Raw genomic sequence first — 19,493 nt, forward strand, 5'->3', positions numbered from 1 at the left:
GCCTCAGTGTGTGGGTGCACCCCTCGCGGTCCTGAGTTCCTTGCTCGTGCTCTCTCTCCTTCTGCAAAGGAGAAAAATTATTCTTAACATAGCCTGCCTATCAAGCAGGAGATGAAGGGCAGAAAATTAGTCAACGTCATTTTTTGAAGTTCCTTGGCTTTTTGTTTTTGTTTAGTTTAATGGATTTTTTAAATTTTACCTTATAATTTTTAAAATTTTATTGCCTTTTGCTTTATTTACGTATCTTTTTTACTGTTTTTCCCCTTGTATCCATAACATGGCTTCCAGTTTACTGTTTTTAAGGGGTCTGAGAGTGGAAATAAGCAGCTCTCTCTCTCTTTTTTTTTTTTTTTTTTTTATGTCTCTTCTTGGACTCCATTCGTTTCGTCCAATTCTGACGTGTTAGTTTTTGTTTTATCATATTATATTTTATTTTATACTGTTATTCCCACATAAACACCTGTTTGTTTTTTGAAAGGCAAAAAATGGGTGTGTTAGGATGGGTGGGGAGATGTGGAGTATCTGGAAGGAGTAGAGGGATTCATAACTTTATGGATTATTGAGAGAAGGTGAATCCTAGAAAGTTGGCCTGGTTAAAAATCTGAGTCACTGAGGCATTCTTCAGAAAAGGCTATTCCACCCATCCTTCTGCTTTCTGGAAGTTTTCAGGGGAGTTACTCTGCTTCATCGCCTTTTCCTCACTGTGATTTTCTGTCTCACCAAGCACAGAATAAGAAACTATGAACTGAAATGTCTGAAAACTTGAACCAAAATAAACCCTTTCAATTTGTTACCTCCTATATTTTGATCATTATAATAAAGTAAATAAGAAAATATTCAAAATTTGAGTGTCACCAAAAATATGGTAAAATCACAAGCTATACACATTAAGAGAAGGAAAGCACATCAAAAATAAGACATTAAAACCAGAAATGGGTGTGAAATTGGGAGGGATTTGATGTGCTGAAAACTAAACGCAGAAAAATATCTTAAGACAGAGTAGTTGATAATAAAGCAGAATGCTATTACTTCCAGCGATTTTGTGAACTAGAAAGCCGTAAAAATTATCCTACTTAAAACATCCAGTAATATTGCTTGGCATAAAATAAATATAACTTTATATGCTAAGCTGAATATGCAGGAATGTAGAAAAGAATTGCTAGAGGCCAGAAACAAGAAACTGGAGTAAGGATAGGGTTTGATACAGAATGGCCCACAGCACTTCTCTAAGAACTTACTCTCTTTCTTTCTCTCTCCCTCTCTCTTTGTATCTTTTTCTCTGTATCTGTGTGTGTTCCTGTATGTATGTGTGTGTATAAAATGTGTATATTAAATTTTGTAGAAAATAAGTGACATAGTTATACCAAACAAACACAAGTGGTATGGAAAACAAATTTTACTGCAATGATTCACAAATGTGTCTGTTCAGATCAGAATACTGAAAAATAATGAGGAAACTTAGATATAAGAAGTAAGAAAAAGACAAAGAGAACAAATCCACTAGGAGTGGAAATGGTGAAATGTAAACTTCAAAGACAAAATTAATAGACAGGATTTAAGCTGAGAAACAAAACATTGCTACAAATTGGTTCTTTGACATGTGAATGCAACCGGCTTAGTCTAGTTGGGTAGGCAAACAAAATAAACAGTAGGGAATGTAAAGATGTCAAGCAGGATAGGAAAGATTGAACTCACCGGTTTGATTGGTTGATAACTGAATTTGTTGAATTGGATGATTTTGTATAAAATTAAGGAGAGTTTGAACTTATTCAGGAAAAATATAAATCATTAATTAAATCTTATATTCATTTTCATCTATAAACAAGCAGAACAATCACCTACCAAGAATGCATAAACATAAAACACCACAAATACATGGAAAATTTGATTAAACCATTTTAAGGACTTGTTACCCTGTATGCACACAAGTTTACTAAGACTGAGCACTCTAGTTTTATTTGGATTGCCTGATCATACTTGAAAACTCACCTATGACTATGCAGGCATGCAAGGTGCAGCTGCATTTTGGCCTTAATATCTATACCGATATACTAACTAGGAAAAAAAGAATTATAAACTATGTGAAAAGTATAAATCACTTATAAATAAAATGTGGGAATTATATTTTTGAGAAAAAGTGTAGCTGAACACAGAGAGCTGTTTCAGTGCAGTTTATCACATTGACATACATTCAAAACATGAAAAATGCCACATCAAAGTGCACATATTAAAGGAATTTCATACAATAAACTAGTCACTTATGATTAGAAAGCTTTGATGTTACTATTCAGTTCTTCAGTAGATCCTTATCCAGTGGGATCCTGGGAATGTTGCTTCTCCCTAGAATTTGTCTTATCAAAGTTTTCAGGTGACTGGATGCTATATTGATCAAGCTTACTAATTGTAGTGTCATTTCAAATTTGATAATGTATCTATAAATGAAATCAGTTTTCCAGTAATATTCAACGGTTTTCAATTTTGCCTTATCCGTGGTGATGTGTAATCTACTAGAAAGATTCTGAGTGTGGTTTTAGGACCTTATCAACAGAAATCAGTTTTTTAAGTCAAGAATTCACATTGAGAACATGAGGCATTTAAAATGTCACAAAGTGATTCATAAGGGAATACACACTAATAAGGCTTTCTCATAGCTTCATTTCATACATAAATGAAATATTTATGTCAAGAGTGAAAATCAGATCCTTGCTACAACAGAGCATAATTCTGTTTACTTGTGTTATATCTACTAAAAGTAAAATGATACTTCCCTACAGGGAATTTCTGGAACCTCATTTCCTTGCTCACCAGGGATTTAAGAAAAATAATATGTGTAATGACATTGTATTACTTTTGCATAGCTGTGGCCAAACAATTGAAAAAATTTAAAGTGGAAAGATTTATTTTGGCTCATGCATCAGAGGTTTCAAAAAGTTCAGTCAATAGTAGCACATCACATGGGAATATACATATGAGAAGAGTTTTCCACCTCATGGTAGGTACAGAGTAGAGAGAGGAGGAAGTTGGTAAAAATCTCTAAATGCCTGCCTTACAACCTGCTGTCTAGGCTGGAAGGTGCAAGACAGGTAGCTGATAGAGAAAGAAAACATTAAAGAACTTACCTAGTTATGAATCTGGAAACCTCAATACCAATCTGTCCAAGCAAGATGTTTCTACTTGTATAACACTGACATGAGTGTTTGAGGGTGGAAGGACCAATTCTTTTTTTTTAAGTCTGGCTCTCAGACAACAAATAAGCAACTTATATTTTAAGGTAGGTCATAGTGGTTTGAGTGAAATTATGCCCTTTAGGCATATCTATTTGAATGCTTCATCCTCTGTGTGCACTACTATTCAGGACAGATTAGTTGATGTGGCCTTGTAGGAGGATGTGTGCAACTCTGCATGGACTTTAAGGTTTTCAAAACTCACCCCAACCCCACCCAATGTGTGTGTCTCTCTGCCTAGTGGTTTTGGTCTCAACATGGAATCTCTGAGTTATTGCTCTAGAGCTGTTGGTCAGTTGCCATTCTTCACACAATTATAATCATGGACTCAAAGTATTGGACTGTAAGCAATATATGCCGATTAAATGCTTATTTTTGGTTGTAATTTTTAAATTGTATTTTAGTTGTACTATCTCTTCCTTCACTTTAGCTACCTTGGCTATGGTTTCTTTTCACAGCAATAGAAAAACAACTGGTAAATAACTAATAGTAGAATTCTATAGCTGTAGACCATAGGCCCTAGAGAAGAACTTAAATGTTGATACTGTTAAATAAATACTATGACAACCTATATTGTCCTTACTTATATCATATCCTTTGACTAGTGCTGCTATTTACCTTGGCTGGGACAACTTCTTTGCAGTGAAATCCTCTTCATACAGACACACATAGCTGGTCAAATGCTGAGAATGAATGAGAGTTGAGTGGGTAGATGTAAATAGATACCTCCATCTGCCTCTTCAAGATTCAGAGAATATCACACATAGGCACCAAAAATATTAAGAGCTGCAGTGTGGAGAGAAGTCCTGTGATATTTTGTTTTCTAAATATAGGACTGATGAAATCATAAACATGCAGCATCTATGATTACCTTCATAGGACATGCATAAAACATTAGATATTTAAGTCAGTGCAGTATTAGGAATAAGAAGGGGATTTGTAGGAGTAGAGAGTGATAAAAAATGTCAATGTAATGAATATGTTCACAGTGCATTGCCAACATGTTTGAAGTTATCAAAATTTAAATTGAGAAGTTCATCTTTAAAAATAATTATAAGAGTAATCTTAAATATAATAGATTTAGAATCTGAAGACTTAATAATATTAAGGTCAAATGTTCATTTTTAGAATATTTTATCTATTTTCAACATCGACAGGCATTTCTTTGTCATTATTCAGAAAACATAAGAAACATAACATATATTTGCCAAACGTAGATGTATAATTATGTATAAAAACAATAGTCTAGCAGACTTTAAAAACATATTAGAAAATATTTATAAAATATATGTAAATGCAATATCATTTTTATAAGATAAATATCTTTGGATTTTGGGATCAGGACTAGAGTTTGAGTGAAATTCTTTCAGAGGTTGAGGTAAGACTATAATTACTTTCTATGTAATCTAGTTAAAGTATTTTAGAGTGTTTGTAGTTATAATTAACTACTGCATATTAATGAATGTGTGTGTGTGTGTGTGTGTGTGTACTGCGGTGGTTTGAGTGAACTGTTTGGGAAGAATAAGAAGGTGAGGTTTTTTTGGTATTGGTATAAACTCTATGGAGGAGGTGTATCACTGAGAATAGACTTTGAGCCCATTGATAAACAGCATCCCCCAAGGATGGGGAAGAAAATTGCTCAGATACTTCTCTATCATCATGGCTGTTTTCAAGCTGCCACACTCTATGCCATGATGATAATTCTCTAATTTTTGATGATATGTCATAATGATATTCCTTGTTGCATCAATAAGTAGCAATTATTTTCCCCATTTCTCTAAGGTATCTTTTCACTCTGTTAATTATTGATTTTTCCATGAAGAACATTTTAATTTCCATTTTTAAATGTTTATTGTTTCCTGAGAAATTGGATTCCCATTTATTATATTTCTATCTTGTAATTTTTCTATATTTTGAGAAAATTCTAATGGCCATAATATGCATTTTAAAATGTAGCCAACCAAAATTCCAGTAAAAATGTTGGAGAAGATTGTGTATTCCCCACTCTACCTGAGGCATTATGGGCAGTGGATGGCTGCTAGAGTAAAAAGTGTCAGTTTTTCTTAGGGATGAGCACCATATATACATGCTCCATTACACCATTGTAGACATGTCCACCTAGGAATCAACAAGTAGATTTAATTTATTAAAAAAAAAGTATATGAAGTAGTATATGGGTAGTGTAGGGGATAGAAACGATATAAGGACAGAGAGGAACTTGGAATATATATATATATATATATATATATATATATATATATATATATATATATGGCGAACTCCCTGACCAGCAGGAAAAGACGACCACCAGACAAGGATTCTTCCCAAATTACGCTTTATTGGAGCCTCTTGGTTGAAGGGAGAGTGGAAGCGAGGGGCCCCGAGCGCCAAACGGCAGCTGCTTATATAGGGGGTAAGGGAATGAGTCGTGCCTGGATTGGCCGATGCGCGCCTGCTGATGCTCCTGGCCACGGGATTGGTCCTAAGCACATCATCGTCACTGCACATACGAGAGGCACGGTTCCACTGCATTGCCTAATATGGAGCTGTCCAGCAAGCAAGGCCGGGGCCAAGCGCCATCTTGTAATGGCGGCCACTCAAATCGGCTCCCAGCAGCTCCCCCATTTTGTTTTTCTCTGTAGGCCAGTGAGAAGGTCTTACTCCCGTTCAGTTCCTCACCTCATGATGCAAGGACTGATCAAAGGAGGCCCAAAACTCCTGGTATTCCTTCTCCCATGCAATGGAATAAACTCCTGGGAGGTGCAAAGGCAGTACTCAGAGTAAAAATGCATACCTTCCTCAGTGCAATTGAGAATTTCTCCCTGAGAGTGCAAAGGCTATGCAAGGAACAAACCTACTGGCCTTTTAACCATACTTGGGGTGAATCGCCATTCTCCAAAGTGGCTAACGCTTGTAGAACCGCAAACCGAGATGTTTGAGCTCGGAGGCGGCATATTAGCCAAAGGCAGACTATACATTCTCCCATGCAGCATGCAAAAAACATTCCTGATATCTGAAAACCTTTTGTTGCAGCCTCTAGTGAAATTAGCGGGGGCCCACTGAGGCCCAGAATAGCCTGTACCATTACTCACTTTGCACTTATTAGTGGTATTGGTAGCACAACTAAAGTTGCTCTGTCCAGCCTGCCCTCCCTGAAGTAACACGAAAAGGGGAGAGATCAGAGCAACTGCCATTAACCCTGCAGAGGAGCCATTTATTATAGGGCGTTAGCAGATTTTAAGAAGGTTCCATTGAACCAAAAAGCCTGTAACATGGGGAGGCCCAAATCCTTGTTGGTAATAAAAAAGCGGGGGAAAACCACGGCATTGTGGCAAACAGGAATAGGGTTAGGGAAGGCAGACAGTATTCCCCATCTCTGCTCCGCCTGAATCCGGATTGTCATCGTCACCATCATCAGGAACAGCAGTGGCGTCATCTTCGACCGGATCATGGCCTTCCTCCATTGGCTGGGGAGCAATTGAATCATCCTTAATGGTTCTTGTCAATCGGCACGGAACCCAGTGAGGCACCTCTTGACCCTGCGGGAAAACACAAATAGCTCCCCTGGATCTTCTGATGACAGGATCCGGGCCATACCATTTGTTATCCAACACATCCTTCCACATGACGGCCTCTCCTTTATCTTCAAGGGTCATTGCAGCATGCCGATCAGCAGCTGTCCTGCCCCGGCCGTCAACTATCAAAAAGTTAAAAGTAAAGAGTGCCAGTGCAACTCTGTTCCTGGGGGAAGCTGTCTCCGCTATTCCCCCTTTCTGTTTCTGTAGGAGTCAGCACCGAGGTGCAAAGTCTGCGCAGGAGGGAGATTGGATAATCTGCAGTAGCCCCAAAATCCTTAACTGCTGTTACCAGATCTTTTAGTTGTTTATATGGCACTGGCTCATACCACCTATGATGGGTGACGGGATCCTCCATCACCGGGTATGCTGAGGCTAAGCGTGCCCAAGTGCTCTGGCTAATATAATGGCAACCCCTTCCTGGTTCAGCCACTTGTGCACCTAATGGCGGTACCAGGGGCGAGACACACCCTCCATCGGTGTGTGAGCACGGGGTGGGTTATAGGCTGGGGGACGGTGATAGTCCCGCTCATACCTTTCTTCCTCATACTTAGCAGCCTCCTCCTCTAGCTCCCCCTCTTCCTGTGAGCTGAGTTCATCGTCCGACAAATTTAAGTCAGTGAACTCTGTGAGGAGTAGGTAAAGCCGTTTTTTTCTGCTTTTCATCCCCTTCTTCCTGTTGAGGGTCCTCTTGAGTTTCTTCTCTAGGTATATCCTTTATCTTGTTATCCTTTTCCTTTTTACTATCCTTTTTTATCTTTATTCTTTTCTGTCTAGACCTGCCTAAGTCCCCCCCTTTTGAATCCGACTCTGATAGGCTGTCCTGGTGTGCTTGCTGTGCCCTCCTCCCTTCCCTGTGCAACCAAAAGCAGCACAGAAAAACAACAATCATGAGGGCCACAAAGATCAAGCAAAACACCTCAGGTGCAACCCCAGCAATCATTATACCTGGGAGACTCACCGACATCGCCTCTCCGCGTGTCGAGTTCTGAATCCTCTTTGGCCCCTCACTCGGTACCAAAGCTTGTCCCGGCGTCCCGGGTTTCTGGCACCAGTTGCGGCGAACTCCCTGACCAGCAGGAAAAGACGACCACCAGATGAGGATTCTTCCCAAATTACGCTTTATTGGAGCCTCTTGGTTGAAGGGAGAGTGGAAGCAAGGGGCCCCGAGCACCAAACGGCAGCTGCTTATATAGGGGGTAAGGGAATGAGTCGTGCCTGGATTGGCCGATGCGCGCCTGCCGATGCTCCTGGCCACGGGATTGGTCCTAAGCACATCATCGTCATTGCACATACGAGAGGCACGGTTCCACTGCATTGCCTAATATGGAGCTGTCCAGCAAGCGAGGCTGGGGCCAAGCGCCATCTTGTAATGGCGGCCACTCAAATCGGCTCCCAGCATATATATATATATATATATATATATATATATATATATATATATATATATATATATTACAATTTAAGCATGTATGACATCATCAAACAATAAAAAATAAATAGGCATAAAATATTTAAAAATTAAATAGACATAAAAATATTTTAAATATTTAAAAAATATTGGGCCCTAGAGAAATGCAAATTAAAACAATTTTGAGATTCCATTTCTCCCAAATCAGAAAAGAAAACAGATGTTGTTAAGGAGGCAAGGAAATGAATCCTTGTATACTGTTGGTGAGAATACAAATTAGTGTAATCACTATGAATATTAGTTACTCACCAAACTTAAACTAGGAGTTAGAGAGAGAATTGAAAACTTTCAGTAAAGCCTATGAAATTGAACTGTCTCTACAGGAACATTAAGATAAAACAAGAGAATAAACTCAAGTTCTCTCCTGAACTTCACAAGCACACCATGGCACATATGTATTTGTATTTACAAATAATACACACACACACACACACACACACACGAGATACGTGCACACAGGTAGGAAAAAGTAATCTATAATAAACAACCATTTAATTAATGTAATAAAAACTAAAAAACTAATATGACTAAGCAATATAAATCCTATCTCTATTGAAAGGTATCAAAGGCCATGTATAGTGTCATGAATTGAGGGAAAATTTACAATGGGCAATCAGGGACAAAGCTTCTATACCATACTAGTGGATTATAAACAATAAAGAAAAAGCAAAAAACCTAGAATAGCCAAAACAGTCCTATATAATATAGGAATTTCTTGAAGCATCACAATCCCTGACTTCAAACTCTACTACAGAATGATTCAGTAGTGATAACAGCCTCATGTTGGTATAAAAACAGGCAGGAAGACCGACAGAACCAAACTGAAAATGAGGATATCAATCCACACACTAACAAAAACCTAAATTTGACAAAGAAGCAAAAAATATAAAATGGAAAAAAGAAAGAATATTGAACAAATGGTGCTGGCATAACTGGATATCAATATGTAGAGAACTGAAAATAGATCCCTATCTATTGACATGCACAAAACTGAAGTCCAAATGAATCAAACACCTCAACATAAAACCAAACACACTGAACCTCATAGAAGAGAAAATGAAAAGTATCCTTAAATACACTGGCACAGGAGACCAGTTCCTAAATGTAACACAAGGAGCACAGATACTGAGAGAAACAATTAATAAATGGCACCTCCTGAAACTGAGAAACTTCTGTAAAGCAAAGGACACTGTCAACAAGGCAAAATGGCAGCATACAGAATGGGAAAAGATCTTCACCAACCCCATATCGAACAAAGGGATGATTTCCAAAATATACAAAGAACTGAAGAAATTAGTCATTAAAAGAACAAACAGTCCAGTAATGCTGAGAAGAAGGTTGTTCTTTTGCATCTGGATGAAATGTTCTGGAAATACCTGTTAGGTCCATTTTGTTTTACATAGTTTGTTATTTCCATTATTTCTCTGTTTAGTTTCTGTCTAGATGATCTGTCCATTGGTGAGAATGGGATGTTGAAATCTACCACTATTAATATGTGAGTTTTAATGTATGATTTAATATTTAGCAATGTTTCTTTTACAAATGTTTTGGGCATAGATGTTCATACTTGAATCATCATCTTGGTGGATTTTTCCTTAGATGAGTATAAAGTGTCTCTCTATATCTGTTTTGATTCACTTTGGTTGGAAGTCTATTTTGTTAGATATTAGAATGACTATACCACCTTGTTTCCTGAGTCCATTTTTTTGAAAAATATTTTTCAAACCCTTTGCACTGAAGTAATGTCTATTTTATGTTAAGGTCTTTTTATTGTATGTAACCAAAGAATGGATCCTGTTATCTTATCCATTCTGTAGGCCTGTGTCTTTTTTTTTTATTGGAAAACTGAGTCCGTTGATATTGAAAGATATTAATGACAAATTACTGCTAATTTCTGTTATTTTAATGCTGTTGTTGGTATTGTGTGTGTATGAGTATATATGTGTGTGTATTTGTGAGCTTCTATTATTTTGGTCTTCTTAGTGTGAAATTATTTATTTATTTATTTTCTGTGTTTCCTTAGGTGTAATTAAACTCCTTTGGTAAGGGTTTTCCTTCTAATACCTTTCATAGGACTGGATTTGTAGATAGAGATGGTTTAATTTTCTTTTATTATGGGATAAAATTTTTTCCACCTATGGTGATTAAAAGTTTTTCTGGATATAATATTCTGGGTTGGCATCTCTGGTTTCTTAGAGACTAGATGACATCTCTTTAGGCCCTTCTGGTTTTTAGAGTCTCCATTAAGAAGTTGGGTATAATTCTAATATGTCTGATTTTATATGTTATTTAGCCTTTTTCCTTTGCAACTTTCAATATTTTTGTCCTGTACATTTATGGAGGTCTTTCTTTTCTTTTTTTTTCATATATTTGGTGTTCTGTTTTCTTCTTGCAACTTAATAGTCAACTTCTTTTATGAGTTAGGAAAATTTTCTTCTATGATTTTATTCAAAATATTTTCTGGACCTTTTAACTGAGAATTTCTTCTGGTAGTATTGTCATTAGATTTGATCTTTTCATAGTATCTCAGATTTTTCAATGTTTTGTCTTAGGAAGTTTTAGCTTTAGTAATTTCTTGAACCAATGTATCAGTTTCTTCTATTGTGTCTTCTATGCCTGATATTCTTCCATCTCTTGTATTCTGTTTGTGATGCTTTGGTCTGTAGATTTTGTTTGCTTATCTAGAATTTTGCATCTTCAGAATTCCTTTGGTTTATATTTACTTTATTGCTTCTGTTTACATTTTCAGGTCTTATACATTTTTTTAAATTCATTTCCTTTGCTTGTTTATTTTTTTCCTGGATTTCTTCAAGGTACTTTTTATTTACTCTTTAGAGCATCTATCATCTTTATAGGATTGTTTTTAAGGACATTTACTTGTTCTACAGCTGTGACGGAATAGTCAGGGTTTGTTGTGGTATGATAGATGAGCTCTAGTGGTAACATACTGCCCTGGCTGTTGTTTGTATTTTAATGTTTGCCTTTAGTCATATTTTTTTTTGTAAGGTTAGGTTTTGATTTCTGAGGTTATTTCTTTTATGCGGATTGTTTTGCATGATTTCCCCTTGATTTCTTTTTTCTCTCTGCTCTTCGAACCTGAGTCGCCTCTAGTTCTGGTGACCAGTGAGTCTTCAGGAACAATATGGTATTTCTGGCTTGGTTTTGGAACCCTGTGAGACCTCTGGGGTTCTGTTTACAGGCTTGGTGTCTAGGGTTCTCAATAACTGCTTGGACTCCAGCAGAGCAGGCGTCTTCTACTTGAGTTTTGGGCTGTGATATGGAGCCCAGCGAAGCGGGTACAGCTACCTACTGCTAGATGAACTTTAAAGAAAATGAAACCTACAGAATGGAAATCCACATCTGGGCATTATTCACAGATAGAACAGAGAGAGAAATAGAGAAGGATAGAGAGAGACAGACAAAGAGAGACACACAGAGAGAGGCAAATACACACAGAGAAATGAAGGAGAAACAGAAAGAGAGAGAGAAAGAGAGAGGTTCAGAGAATAAAACTCTTAATGGGATGTCACCATCAAACCTTTCCCCACAGAACTCAGGGAATGCTGCAGAGGAGAAGGCAGAAAGAATGCAAGAGACAGAGGCGATGAAGGATACATGGAGAACAAGGTCCTCTAAATCAACTTAACAAAACTCATATGGACTTCCAGAGACTGAAGCAGCATGCATAGGGCCTGCACAGGTCTGAACCAGGTTCTCTGCATATATATTATAGTTGTCAGTTTAGTAGTTCTATGAGATTTCTGACTGTGTGAATAAGTATGTCTCTGATTTTTATGTTTCTAATTGGGTTCTTATCCTTCTTTTGGTTTGCTCGTCCAAATTTCATGTGATGGTTTTCGTCTTTTATTAATTTTGTTATTTCTTAGTAATCTGTTCTTTCTTAATAAGAGATGAAGGGAATGTACCCAGATGGGATGAAAGATGGGGAGGAACTAGGAAGAGTAGAGGAAGGGGAAACTATATGAGAAATTATATAAAGGTAACTGTATGAGAAAAGAATTTTTTATTGACTTTATTGAGTTATAGATATTTCTCTGTTTCCCTCTCTGCCTCTCCCCTCCCCTTCAACCTATAATTTTAATAAAAAGTTGAAACAAGAAAACAGTCAATTTATATCAAAGTTCACTTCTGAGCTACTTGGCTATGTTACAGATATATTTTGAAAGTGTTCTACAAAGTTAAAGGGTAGGAGCTACAATTCCTCAGTTCATGGCAGTGCTTGGGGCTAATTCTCAGGTTTTGGTTTATATGTATGGAGTTCTCATGAATAAGTTAAAGCCTTTCGTAACAAATGTAATCATTTCACTTCCCTACCTCTTTTATCTTAATATTTTTTTTAATTTTATAAGCTATATTATAAAGTAAATGTTTTCATATAAGGCTTTCATAAATGTTTCCTCTAGGTTGATTCACCATTTCTGACCTCCATCATCTTTGCCTCAACTTTCCTGGTGTATGCTTTAACTTTCAGTGTTCTTTCCTGTGTGGCTTCCTCAAAATGTATAGCTTAAAGGAATTTTCTTAAAGGAATTTCAGGAAAAGAAAATTTCCCAATCTATCAAGCTCAAGACCACATGGAAGAGTCAGAAAATGAGTGTTTTAAATGTCATATAACTTTTCTAAAGTATTTGACTCTCCTTCCACTTTGTTTTTCATTTTTATTTCTTCCAGAACTGAAAAATTCATTGAATAATGTCACAATAAATATAGGCTATATTAAATGTCTATTAAGATTAGAAGTTCAAGTTAATAACTCAAAATTATATTACAGCTTGAAAATAATTAAGGCATATAAATTGATAACATTTATGTTAAAGGGCAACATATTGTAAAAATTAATTAACTAATGTTTAAGGTGGAAAAGGAGTTTTGAAAAAAGCAAATACATTGAATCAAAAAGACAGAATGTAATGACTATTTAATCTTACTAGTTATGCACTGTTAACAAAAGCCAAATGCTTACTAAATTGAATAATAGTTCATATATTGCAAATTTTTTTTTCTTTTTCTTTCTTTTCTTTTTTTTTTTTTTGGTTTTCGAGACAGGGTTTCTCCGTAGCTTTTGGTTCCTGTCCTGGAACTAGCTCTTGTAGACCAGGCTGGCCTCGAACTCACAGAGATCCGCCTGCCTCTGCCGCCCAAGTGCTGGGATTAAAGGCGTGCACCACCACTGCCCGGCATATATTGCAAATTTATAGAAGGCAAGTTGCAAGGCTAGGAATCAACTTTGAAGGTCAAATAATAAAAGTTAAGAAACTATTAAGCATTTCTTCTCATGAAAATATAAATAGTTCACATGAAAGACAGTAGTAAGGCACTATTTCTCTGCACAGTGTTCAAATACTTTCAAGAGACACAAACTAAAAATACAAACACATAATAATTTTTAGGGTATTTATACTAATCATGAAGGCACAATAGCTTAAATAATTTCAATCAGAGAATATTAAAGAACCAGGAATGTTGCATTTCAACTAAAAAAAATCCTATTGCTGAAGCGCTTTTTGTCTGCAATTTGCAGAAGGGGGATTGAGAGTTGTAGCTAATTACATCATAACTACACCCACCACATTTAAATATTACTAAATGCAGAAGCCATTTGTCATAGCTATTTTTAATTAAACAGCATTTGAAAATTTTTATTTGGTATATATTGGTAAATCAGTATTTCTCTATATACACATACGTAAAAGATGATCAAATAAGATTACTATGTACATTCATGTACTCAAATGTTAATCATGTCTCTAATAGGAATTCCCACACTCTTCCTTAATACTTAATTAGAAATATATCAAAGGTGTTCATGAACAATAATTATTTAACGAAGAATTTGCTCATCCAATAAGTTTGTCAGATGTCATTTAATATTTCCCAGATGTCTTATCCTATCTCCAATTAGGATTATAAGTACATTTTAGTAATTGCCTTTCTGTGTTTTTTCCATTTAACATAATTATTGCCAGTTCCATTCATGGTTCTACAAATGACAAGATTTCATTTTTTATTGATTGTTTACACATATTGATAAACACCTTTGTTGTCTTTTATAATCTAGGGAATTATGAGTAGTTCTTTACTAAGCACAGGGGAGTAAATAATTTTGATATAATAATAATGTTACTTTCTTTGGACATATACCTAAGTTGTAGAGTTGGGGGAATATCATATGATAGTTTTATTTTTTCTAGACACATGCCACAGTTTTGTTATTGGTCACACTAATTTATAGTCACTAATGTGAGTATGTGTAACCCTTTTTCCAAGTCCTGACACTTCATATTATCATTTGTATTCCTAAAGATAGGCATTTTATTTTGGGTAAGAAAATATCCTGGGGGATGTTCTTGATTTGTATTTCTTGATAATACTGAGCAGTTGATTACTTGAGCTCTCTGTGTCTTCTTTAGTGCAATGGCTATTCTAATATTTGATTTATTTGTATTACTTTCATATGATGAGCTTGAATAAAGTATACATATTATATGTACTAACAAGATAGTGAAAAACTTAAACAAATATGGCAAAAATAATATCACACCACAGGCAAACTAATATAAGAATTCAAGATTAATTTCATATTTGTGAAACTGAAACCTTACATCATATCAACAAAATCAAAAACTCAATGATCATATATGCAGAACAACACTTACTATGATTTAAATATTACTTCAAGTTAAACACGGAAAAATTAAGAATAGAAAGATCATACATCAAAACAAATATGAAAACTACACATGAAAGAAATATGAAAAGGGAAAAGCAGAAAGTATTCCCATTAGGATCCTGAATAAAATAAAGATGCATGGTTTCATTTTCTTATTAAGTGAGTAATGACTATCTTTGCAAGTGAAAATTGTCAATGAAAGAAATAGGCAGAATCAAATTGAAATAAGCACATTCAAATTAAATATTTTAATATAGTATGATTTTATGTGAAGAAAAAATAATATTCCATAAAAATTTATTAAAGCAAATAAATTTTTTCAATAGTTTGTTAGGACACATTATCAATATACAAAAATGAGGATTTTAATAAATTAATATTTAAGTTGCTATGACATAGTCAAGAAAACATGCATTTCAATAGGAATAAAATAGTTTTTACTAATATGGGTAATGATAATAACAAAGTAAGTATAAAACATGGGTAAAAATAGAAAATCTGGAATATAGGTCATGAGGATCATGCCTGCCCTCTATTGACAAGGCACAGATTTCAGTCCAAAATCCTAAAAACCAAAAACCAAGAAAATAAATAGTACAATTCACAAATAATTGGAAATATGTCTCATGTTCATGGATCAAAAGAATATTGGTTAAAAGGGTCTCATTATCAACCTTAATAAGATGGCTCAATGCATTAGCCATTAAAGGAGTGGTAGTTACCCATTTCCCACACAGAAAAATAACCTAAAATTTTAAACACACACACACACACACACATGACTACAGCCAAACAACACCAAATAGCAAATGACTTGTCATTCTTATATGCTTGATGATTTAAGAGCTCAGAATTTTCATATTTTATAATCTGGCTTCCATTTACCATCTTTCTCTTTGTGTCTCTGTCTCTTGTAGTGCAGGATGTCAGGGACACCTGCAATCAAGTTACAACTGGAACAGCAAAGTGTTCTTATTCAAAAGTGGGAGATCAAAGTCCTGTGTCAGGATTCATTTAATCTGAACAATATATCCAGATCTCTATCGATTTTGTGGCCCCTTACTCAATTTATATAAAATGCAAAGTACCCTTACATTTAAGTGCAATATTTACACAAAGGAACTAACATAATGATTACTAGCTGTAAGTCTTTTGAGTAAGAATGGACTTTGAAAACAACACTTTACAGGTGTAGTTAAGGAAAATTCAGCAGCTACATAGCATAGACTTTGTTTTTATCTGTTTACTTTTGGTTTTTGCTGTTGTTTTTTAAGACAATGTTAGCCAGATATTATTGTCCTGGAACTAGTTCTGTAGTCCAGGTTGACCTTGAACTCACAAATATCTGTTTGCCTTTGCCTCTTGAGTGGTGGGATTAAAGGTATGTGCCACTAATGCACAGTATCATATACATTCTTTAGAACAAAAATATTGCTGAGGTATAATAAAATTGTAGTAACAATACATCTTTGTTGACATTATCTTTGATTTTATAATTTCAACATGCAGTTGTCTTTTAATAGTGAAAATAAGCAAAACATTTTTTGTGGGACTGATATTTAAATATCATATAAGCATTACTTGTCAAACATTTCTTGAAAAGTTTTAAAAGACAAATAATTTTTATTTCTGCTATTTAACTTTAGGTGTAAAATTAGAATATTTCTACAGTAGTCTCAATACTGAATTTCAAAAAGGAATAATAAAAGTGATATAAATTGGCATGTTCTACCTATTATTTTAGAATCTTCCAGAACAAGTTGGAATGTTGCTTGTTATTTGCAAGACTGCCCCTGTCTCTTCCCACTCTTGCCATATGGGAAACCATATGCTCATAATTTTCTTCAGTTTTTTTATATCAGTCTATCTGGGAGTTCTTCCCTTACAGCCCTAAACTACATATCACAACCCTCTTCTGTTTATAGCTTTTAAGTTTTATTTTCATTGTACTGCCATACCTTGGTTTCCTTTGGATTTATGTCCGTATTTTGTTCACTGAAAGGGCAGGGATAAGGTGATCATAAACCATTTTATCACTAATGAAAAGAAGAATGAAAAAAAAGTTCAGTTAGTATGTTGAGTTCTTAAGTGAATGTGAAAGTAGTATATAGAACTATCACAGCATAGTTTTAGCAATTTCCATGGGAACCTATCAAAGGCTTCTCTCACCCAAGCCTAAAAAACTGTGTGTGATAATTTCCCTGTGCAATATAGAGCTCTTAAATAAGGCAACTATGTTAACAATAACATGGTGAATGTTTTTTAAATGAGTGAATGGACAGAAGGAAAAAGAAATAAGATAAAGGATTTAAAGGAGACAGTTCAAGTGAAATTGAATTCCAGATTTAAGTACAATTAAATCTGAGTTGCTGAGTGAGATGTTTTAATGTATCATTTATACAGGTGCAGTATATTTTATATTGCCTATAATTATCAAATTTGGGTTCTCATTATTCTGAATTAAGAGTGCTGATTCATCACCTAACAAAGCCACAGAAACCTGAAAACAGCCTTCCTACATGTGTAAACATGCCACACTGCATATATGACCACCAGAGCCTTGGCCCTGACTGCACCTGGAGAGGAGTCCCCAGAGCTGCATCAATGACCAACAAAAGCAAGGACCCAACTACAGCTGGAGGAAGTGTGATCACCTAAGCCACAGGCCCCACCTGCACTAATTGGAGCGAGAGTGACCCCTGAAACACAGGTCCAGCTTGCACACATTAGAGGAAAAGATGGGTAGATGACAGTGTAAGAAGACATTCAATAACATAAAGAACAGTAGAGTACAACAGAAACTAGAGGTTGTACATCAGCAAGATCTGAACAACCTAATGAAGATAAAGCAGAAGAAAATGACCTTAAAAAATAACTTTATGAAGATGATGGAAGCCCTAAAACAGTAAATAATTTTTTTCTTAAAGAAATGGAGAAAAATACCAAACAAAAATTAAAAGAAATCAACAGATCCCCTAAAGAATGGGAATATACCCAAGAGATGCCCAAACATACAACAAAAGTATATGCTCAACTATGTTCATAGCAGCATTGTTTGTAATAGCCAGAACCTGGAAACAACCTAGATGTCCTTCAGTGGAAGAATGGATGAAGAAAGTATGGAATATATACATATTAGAGTACTACTCAGCAGTAAAAAACAATGACTTCTTGAATTTTGCATACAAATGGACGGAAATTGAAAACACGATCCTGAGTGAGGTAAGCCAGACCCAAAAAGAGGAACATGGGATGTACTCACTCATATTTGGTTTCTAGCCATAAATAAAGGACATTGAGACTATAATTCGTGATTCTAGAGAAGCTAAATAAGAAGGTGAACCCAAAGAAAAACATATAAGCATCCTCCTGAATATTAACCTTCATCAGGCGATGAAAGAAGACAGAGACAGAGACCAACATTGGAGCACTGGACTGAAGTCTCACGATCCAAAGGAGGAGCAGAAGGAGAGTGAGCACGAGCAAGGAACTCAGGACCGCGAGGGGTGCACCCACACACTGAGGCAATGGGGGATGTTCTATCGGGAACTCACCAAGGCCAGCTGGCCGGGGTCTGAAAAAGCATGGGACAAAACCGGTCTTGCTGAACATAACGGACAATGAGGACTACTGAGAACTGAAGAACAATGGCAATGGGTTCTTGATCCTATTGCACGTAATGGCTTTGTGGGAGCCCAGGTAGTTTGGATGCTCACCTTAATAGACCTGGATGGAGGTGGGTGGTCCTTGGACCTCCCACAGGGCAGAGAAACCTGCTTGCTCTTTGGGCTGAGGAGGGAGGAAGACTTGATTGGGGGAGGGGGAGGGAATGGGAGGTGGTGGCGGGGAAGAGGCAGAAATCTTTAATAATTAAATAAATTAATTAATAAAAAAAGAAAGCAAAGAAATAAAAAATATAATAAACAGATAAATAAAATCATTCAAAAATTGAAAACTCAAATAGATGCTATTAAAAAAAAATACAGACCAAGGAAATTCTGGAAGTGAAAAACATGGGTAAATGATCAGGAATTACAGATGCAAAAATAACCAACATAAACGAGATGAAAGAGAGTAAATCAGGTGTTGAAGATATAATAGATATAGATTCATAGGAAAAAGAAAATGTTAAATCCAACAAATTCTTAACACAAAATATTGAGGAAATATGGCTACCATGAAAAGACCAAACATTAGAATAATATGGATAAACGCCCAATTCAAATCACAGAAAATAAATTTAACAAAATCTTAGAAGAAAACTTTCCCAACCTATAGAAGGACATGCTTATGAAAGTACAAAAAGCTTACAGTCTATTTGGTGAAATAGACTGGACCAAAAATGTTTCCCTCACCACAAAGTAATTGAAACACTAAACATACAGAATAAAGAAAAAGAATATTAAGAACTACAAAGGAAAAGGACCAAGAAACATATAAATGCAGACCTATCAGAATTATACCAGACTTCTCAATGAAAACTGTGAAAGTCCAAAAATCCTGGATAGATATTCTGCAGACACTAAAATACC

This window comes from Chionomys nivalis, chromosome 5, assembly GCF_950005125.1.
Source record: "Chionomys nivalis chromosome 5, mChiNiv1.1, whole genome shotgun sequence".
Lineage (NCBI taxonomy): Eukaryota > Metazoa > Chordata > Mammalia > Rodentia > Cricetidae > Chionomys > Chionomys nivalis.